General features: G+C 38.3%; 1 pseudogene; it reads right to left on the reverse strand.

Moving 5' to 3' along the window:
* Positions 1-3949: 3949 nt before the first annotated feature.
* LOC127321211 (peroxisomal fatty acid beta-oxidation multifunctional protein MFP2-like) lies at positions 3950-7824 on the reverse strand (annotated as a pseudogene).
* Positions 7825-8050: the final 226 nt, after the last annotated feature.

The raw sequence follows: 8050 nt of genomic DNA on the forward strand, positions 1-8050 counted from the left end.
GTGAAGTAAGAGAAACAAGTTAATGTTGCAGCTTTCTAAGGACCAGACCAGATATCATACACAAAATTAGTACCGAAGTAACTAGTGTGACGAAATTTTGTACTGCAGGATAGCAGAGCAATAGCATGCAGTAACTAATAAAAAGCAGTTAATTTAGTAGCTTATGAAGAACCGGTATAAATAATAATGATATCACTTCGAGTACATGAAATGCAGAGTAACATGTTCAATAACTTGAAAATTAACACGGACTATGTAATAGGAGTCTGTTACTTTTGTAATAAACAATGATCCATATAAAATTTATGATGACAACAACTATAGAGCACGGAATGCGAACCAGCATGTGCAATAACTTAAATTTGTCCATGAACTAAATAATATCAGGATGTTACTATAATAGCTAGGAATGAACTAGATATGAATTATAATCTGAACATTGATAAGAAGGGAATGATAATCAATATGTTCAGGGACTTAAAATTCATAACGAACAACACAAAGAGGGTATTTAATGATGTATCTTGGGATGGACTAGCTACAGAATATAGCGGCATCACATGTGAACTTCTAGAAGAGGGAATGCAAGCCAATATGTCAAGTGTTCCATGAGTGAGCACCATGTGAAGTAAGAGAAGCAAGTTAATGTTGCAGTTTTCTAAGGACCAGATGTCACACAAAATTAGTATTGGAGTAGCTAGTGTGACGAATTAAAATAAATAGCAGAGTGATAGCATGCATGAACTAATAGCAGACAATTAATTTAGTAACTTATGAAGAACAAAGTATAAATAATAATGGTACCACCAGTAGTAGATGAAATGAAGATTAACATGCTCAGTGACTTCGAAATTGGCATGAACTACGTAATAGGAGAGGTTGTTACTGTTGTAACAAACAATAAGCCAGATATAATTTACGATGTTAGCAGCTGTAGACCAAGGAATGCGAACCAGTATGTGAAATTACTTATAACTGACCATGAACTAAATAATATCAGGATGTTACTGTAATACCTAGACGGAGTTTCAAGATCCGGGAAGGGTGGAGCCGCCGCCGCTGATGTCGTTGTCATTTCGGACGACGAGGAAGACGTTTAGCGTGTAGTGAGTGCAGTGAGCACGTACTCACTACTATTAAATGTGGAGTAATAGTAATTAATTAGGTAGTGTGTAGTGAGTATTTAATACTAACTTGTAATGTGTTAAGTTAATGGTCTTTTGTAATAGGTAGCTAGGGCAACCATATTTGATTGGATCCCTTCCGGCCTATAACCAAATACTATAAAATATATTTCATTATGCCTTGCTCGACATTTGTTTTCTAAATCACATTTTGTTTGTTTGTTCTCATCAAGCACGCTTTGTCCAAAATGAATTGCACGCGATGCATCATCTAACAGGCGTGTGTGATGCACCACATCACACACAACTGATCGTTAAACAACCGTGTGCAATGCACCACATCACACACAATTGATCCTTAAGCAACCATGTGCAATGCACCACATCACACACAATTGATCCTTAAGGAAACGTGTGCGATCCACCACATCACACATCGCACACAGTTAATCCTTCAGCAATCATGTGCGAAGTGTCTCATTGCACACGATTGACTTGTAACGGACATTGTGGGGAAAATAAAGGCCCATTACGGCCCATCCTACCTAATCCTACCATCTCCATGGTATATATTTGGACCAGTAGTGCGACCACCACTCCAGTCGATAGCCGCCTCACTTCTTTTAGATCTGCTACCCAGAATATCACCTGGTTGGCGGGGCGGAAGCAAGATCTTCTAGGAGGTCTTCGTCGCTGCAATGCCGATGACCTCCCCGGCGGCCCTGCAACAGTTGGCTCATGAATCTCCGGGCGGTTGAACACCGGTCATCCTGGTTCATCATCGCCCTCCAACGCCAGCCGTATGGTCTCCGCCAAAAAGGTATACATACATACCAAACTTTTAACTCCTATGTATGGTTCGGATCTACCGTGCGTGTTGTACCTTAATGTGTTTTACCGGATGTATGTCTAAGATGTGGACTGATAGGATGTGTGTTTACCGGTTTTGTATTTGTTGATAGTGATTACCAATTCTATATACATGTGTTAGATATCTTGTATTTGTGACCATATTTGTGCACATCTGAGACAAGTTGATCTATGCATATATGTTAGATAGCATGTATTTGTGACCAGATTTGTGCATATTCAATGAAAATTATTACCGAATATATATGTTACACCATGTGTTTGAAGTTGTTTATGTGGTAGAATGTACACCAGATATGAGCACATGTGGGACAAATTGATTATTTCTTCACAATTGATATTGTACTATTTTGTATAATATGAATACTATTTTGGTGACCCTGCATAAGAAGGTATGATTACTGATCTTTAGTCATGTTATAGGATCTGCTAATAACATATAGACAAAAGAGGTAACCAAGAGCGATGGCTTGTGAGGCTTTCCTCTCCTTTCGCTCTAAATTACTTTTCACAGATTCTATAAATCTAGATAGATTTTAGGCAACGTTTAGCCTAAATCTTTCATGGTAAAATTGGAGCGAAGGGAGACGCTTGCCTCCCAACATTTTTCCTTACTAGTCCGCATTGTGGTGTAGCTCGCGATCTCTGATGCAGTTGCACGCGTATTTATGGGTAAGTCCACTAATCATTTGAGTTGCGCTCATTTGTTTCTAGCTTTTATGTGTTTCTATACTTTTACATTGATGATATTGTTGTTCAACAACCCTTCGATGGTCAGGAATTGCACTTCACTTGAGAAAGTTCACCACTGTGCTTCACTTGTGGCAATCAACAACTTTGAAGGGGCAAAGACGCAATCAAGAAGACTTCTAATTATCTACTTCGTATATCTTTGTATAGCTAGCAGTGTCACCATGTCCAAATAATTGTATATGTGGTGGATGAACTATGCAATCAATATAATTGATATTATATTGTGTGTTGTTGGTGCATCTGATCATATATACGTTTGAATGTAATGTTGGATTATGTGCTATGGAGAACAGCTTAGTAATGCTTGTTGCGTAGATAAATCATATTCGATGCTTGCTGAAATCATACGGCTTGCTTACACAAACATGTGACATCTCTGCTGAACGCATACGTCTAAATTAAAAACTGCCGACGGTTAAGCTTAACGCACCGTGTGTCCTATCGCACACAGTTCTTTGCACTCAACCGTTTGCGACAGGACAAAATGTCGCATACGATTTAAGAAACCGTGTGCCTTGTTGAGGCGGACCGCCCACCCTTGTGTAGTGACGGTTAGGTTTATCATGTGCGATAGGCCGTTTTAGCCGTGTGTGACTACCCGATCTGTACTAGTGATCATCCGTCGCCTCTTCTATTCGAAAAAAAATACTACAATTTTTGTTTACTAATCGCATCATGATTATCCTACGGGCACGAAGTGTCACCGTGCCAATGCTTCCTAGTATATTTTGATGAAACGTGCGGTGCATACTATATATTTAGATGTACTCGTATGCTTCTTTTTAGATTTTTTTTTGAATTTTAAAACATTATTTTCGTATTCGTTTAAAAGGCTCTTGGGAGGTCGGCGCTAATAGCACTTTTCGCTCCACGCCCTCGGTGTTTACTGAGGATATTGTACGTCTGTTCTTACTGAAGACAACATATCAAAAGCAATGGTTTGACAGCTTCCGCTCCAAGCATGAATTGGATAATATTAGTGCACGTAATCATCCCTTCGCGTAGCAACTCTTCTTCACATTAGTACAACGGAACGATGAAAACTGTCGGAACTCAAAACCATCATAATGTTCTCAACCATTTTGAGTCACCGTACAAAATACATAAAAGTCCTAAAGGTTGCTATTACTACTCTTTTTTTATAATTGCTCCTTACTTGTAACACAATTCCCCTGTGCTCAAAGAAATATCCCGTTCATCCTCTATAGCCGAGCCTTGACTTGATCTGCTGCTGCACTCTGCAAATGCAAATTTATTTTCACTTATATGTTATATCATTTATGCAATATTGGGTTACATGTTTGAATTATGGATGAAACAAATAAAAACTACTAAAAAAGTGACCACGAATAGAAACTAATACTCCATTCGATTCATATTACTTGTCACTAGTATGAATGTACCTAGAACTAAAATATGTCTAGATACATCTATATTAGTGGCAACTGATATGGATCGGAGAGGGAGTATATGTTAAATAGGTGACTAAATAGGCGGTAAAATTTCAGCTGTAACACTGGCATGCTCACCAGTTGAATTCGTCCTTTTGCTATTTCAGCAAGGTAGGAGCAAGGCCTGAAAAAGTCACAGTAGCGATTCGCCCACTCCTCTAATTTGTCGTGGACGTACTTTGCACCCATGGAATCTCCCCATAACATGACGCCTCCCCTGGTTGAACAAATTAATAGGTTAGTTGTTAGCAAATATCTGAAAATGGACCTCTAAGGTTTTCCGTGAGAGGATAATTATACTACCAAATCTCCAAAAACAGACCTATAAGGTGGGAATCCTGTGCCGAAGATTGAGGCGATGTCAAGATCAGAAGCTTTGGCTGCAATGCCCTCATCAAGGACACGGCATGCTTCATTTACCACTGGGAATAATACCATCTCAACTAAATCCTTCTCGCTTAGGTCCATCAACTGATGCATTTGTAGAAACATTTAGCACTTGAGCCAACTCATCCCTTTGGTAAGAAACACAACATTTACTGGTACAAGAATCTAGTCAATGTATTATAGATTTTTTTTACCATCATAACCATCTATTTTTAATCTAAAACAAGTGCTACAGTTTGTAGGAGCATACGTATGTGGAAGCATAAAAGTTCATCTCATACAGGAAGTTGTAATATGTAGCTGAAAATTTTGTTTTGCATCCAAAAACATCATTATGTTTCAAATGTAAACAATGGCATACACATAAAAAAATCATAATATAGCTAAAATCCTAAGAACAGACTATAACAACAAAACGAAAAATATCTGGTGAACATCTCCTTGAAACGATGCATAGAAGATTCAAAACAAATGGGAAACGACATATCAAGGAAGTAGTTTTATTTCCCTTAGACACGATCACAGTGATATGACAACGAGAGAAAAATCAACGAGTAGAGAAAAATAGTATTATAGAACAAGTTTACTATTTATCCTGAATTTGTTTTTTCTTAGCTTCCAAATGCACTTGATTTTAAACTTCACATTCTATATTTTTATAGAATATTACCACATTTACATCATATAATTGATGCACTAGCCTACTCAACCAAAAGTTCAAATTGATGGAAAGCTTTATGTAATATATTCATTTGAACACTCTCCCACATGTGTAGGTATTTTATTCCTTAACATGGGTTTGATGTAATCCATAGAATTTTATTTTAATACTGCGTGAGCAGGTACTTGGACTTGAAACTTCTTAGCTCTCATACTATACAGAATTGATGCAGTAGCTAACTCAACCAAAGGTTCAAACAAATGAAAAGGGCTATCCAATATTTTTAGTTTAACATACACATCATGTTTATTTAGGAGTTTTGTAATATTGTCCCATAGATAAATGTACCAACCGTGAACCGTAAGGCACAGCTATTCCATTGCAAAACATGGTTTATGGAGACGACGAGGCTTTCTCTAAGGAAATACAGAATATATAAGTAGAACACAAAGAGATGGATCCAAACCTCAGGGTATAGTGTGACTCCTGTCATGCTCCTAGATTTCTGAATGTATTTCATAATTTCAGGATCAGGAGTTCCCTTCCTCTTGGCCTCATAGTTGTAAAACCCCTTGCCTGTGGCTTCACCTAAATGAATGGTAGGTCATGGTTGCATATTTCAAAAACCAGCACAAACATGTGTGATATGTGAAAGAACATATAGGCAAAATCTAGTTGTGTTGTTTGATTAATCCTACCTTCCCTGTTGTCCTCCATCATCAGATGAATTAGCACAGAGTTGTAGGCCCTCTCTGGGAAGTTCTCAAGGTACTGCTTCATAGTGGCCGCAACAACACAAAAACCAACACGATCAGCATCCCTGCATATACATACATGAAAGATGGCTAAGGAACCATAGAACGAAACAACAAAATTGTTGCATGAACCTATGTATTTTTTTAAAAAAAATCATGAATCTAACCTGAATGGGCCCATCGGCATTCCAAATTTTGTACATGCACGGTCAATCTTATAGACATCCATGCCACAATCAACAAGCAAGAGTGCTGACTGAGTGTAATTTAAGAATACCCTGTTAACCGTGGAACCGCTACAATTTCTGACCACTATGGGTGTCTTCTTGATTCTCTTCCCGACATCCAGCAAGTCAACAATAACTTGCGCTGAGGTTTGCTGGGTACGAATTATTTCCAGAAGTGGTATTGTGTGCGCTGGACTGTACAATGCAATAAGTTACTGGATGCTCAATGATAACTAATGTGCATCACAATACTTGCGTTATACCTAAAGAAGTGTGCACCGACAATATGGTTTTGGGACTTTGTTTTCTCTCCGATGAGATTGAGATCAATTGTGGATGTGTTAGTTGCAAGGATGCAATGGGAAGGGCAATACTTCTCCAAGTCAACGAATATTTGTTGCTTCATTTTCCTGCAATTTCAACTTTGTGAGCAAGCATAAATGTGCCTAGGAATCTTGTGTAATTCTGGCCCACCAGTACGGAAAGAGGCTTGCCTCTATAACTAAATCCACATCTTTGAACTTTTCATAACCAAGGGTACCAGTCACAAGAGCGAGAGCCTTCTCATATCTCTCCTTGGTCATTTTCCCTTTTCTAACACGACTTTGCAAATTGTCTGGTGAAACAAACAAGTACGATGGTTTGTTTAAACAAAACATATACAATTATAGACAAGATATAGTTAGTAGTAAGCATGTTTCTACCTTTTATCCTGTCAATGCCAACATTAAGAAGTTCCTCACTTCTTTAAGTAGCACAGGATAGTTACTTAGTATCATTGTGGTTGCAATTCCAGAACCCATAAGTCCACCACCTACAATGGCGACTCTCGCTATTTTTCTAGGCATCAACCCCAAGTTCGTAGTACCAGGAACCTGTTGCAATTTTTTCGGAGGAATAAGACATGGCATGATTCCATATAGTAAGAAAAAATTATCTCATATACCTTTGATGTTGCCCGTTGAGAGAAGAATACATGAAGTAAGCTTCTGCATGTATCCGAGAAAAGAAGGCTCTGGAAAGCAGTTGCTTCCTGCATTTGCATTAAGTGAATAAAAAGTTTTGTAAAATATGTTTACAAAAGGAAAATAAGAGAAGGGTAAAGGTAACAAAATACATAGCATCATGTACCTTCCAGAGCCCAGCTCGAGGCCCTGAAACTATTCCTTCTTCAATGACATCAATACAAACAAGTGGGTGCTTCAGATTGGGAGCCCGCTTTCTAGCTTGAGCCCTTGCAAACCCAAGAATCTCCCTAGCCTCGCCAACGGGTACTAGTTTGTCGGTCTTGTAAAGGCTTCTGTTCCATGGCCTTTTAAGTTCACAGATATCCAATGCACAACGACGAGCAGCATTCACCAGATCATTAGGAGAAACTATGGAATCAATAAGACCCAGTTGGAGTGCCTCTTCACCCTTTATGAGCTTGGATAGCTGGTAAAAATAGTTATCAAATCAACTGAAGCAGATAGATGAAACAATGGAAGTCGTACAAAAGGATAACAAGAGGCTCTAGCAGTAAGAAAAAAAGTCACGTCACTTACTAAAATCATTTCAAGTGACTTTGTGAGTCCAACAAGACGTGGGAGTCGTTGTGTTCCTATAGAATATGCATAGGGTCAATACGAAAGCCATACTGAGCTGTACCATCTTCATATTGAAAGTAAGAAGTATTTAGCAGCAGGGGGAAGTTCATATCCTTTATATCCAGAACCAAAAACGATAAAAAGAAGATAAATATATACATAAACATGACACAAAGTTCATTAAACATGGCGACGGATATAAATTCAATCAGACACCATTGATGTGGTATAGATTC

This window comes from Lolium perenne, chromosome 6, assembly GCF_019359855.2.
Source record: "Lolium perenne isolate Kyuss_39 chromosome 6, Kyuss_2.0, whole genome shotgun sequence".
NCBI lineage: Eukaryota > Viridiplantae > Streptophyta > Magnoliopsida > Poales > Poaceae > Lolium > Lolium perenne.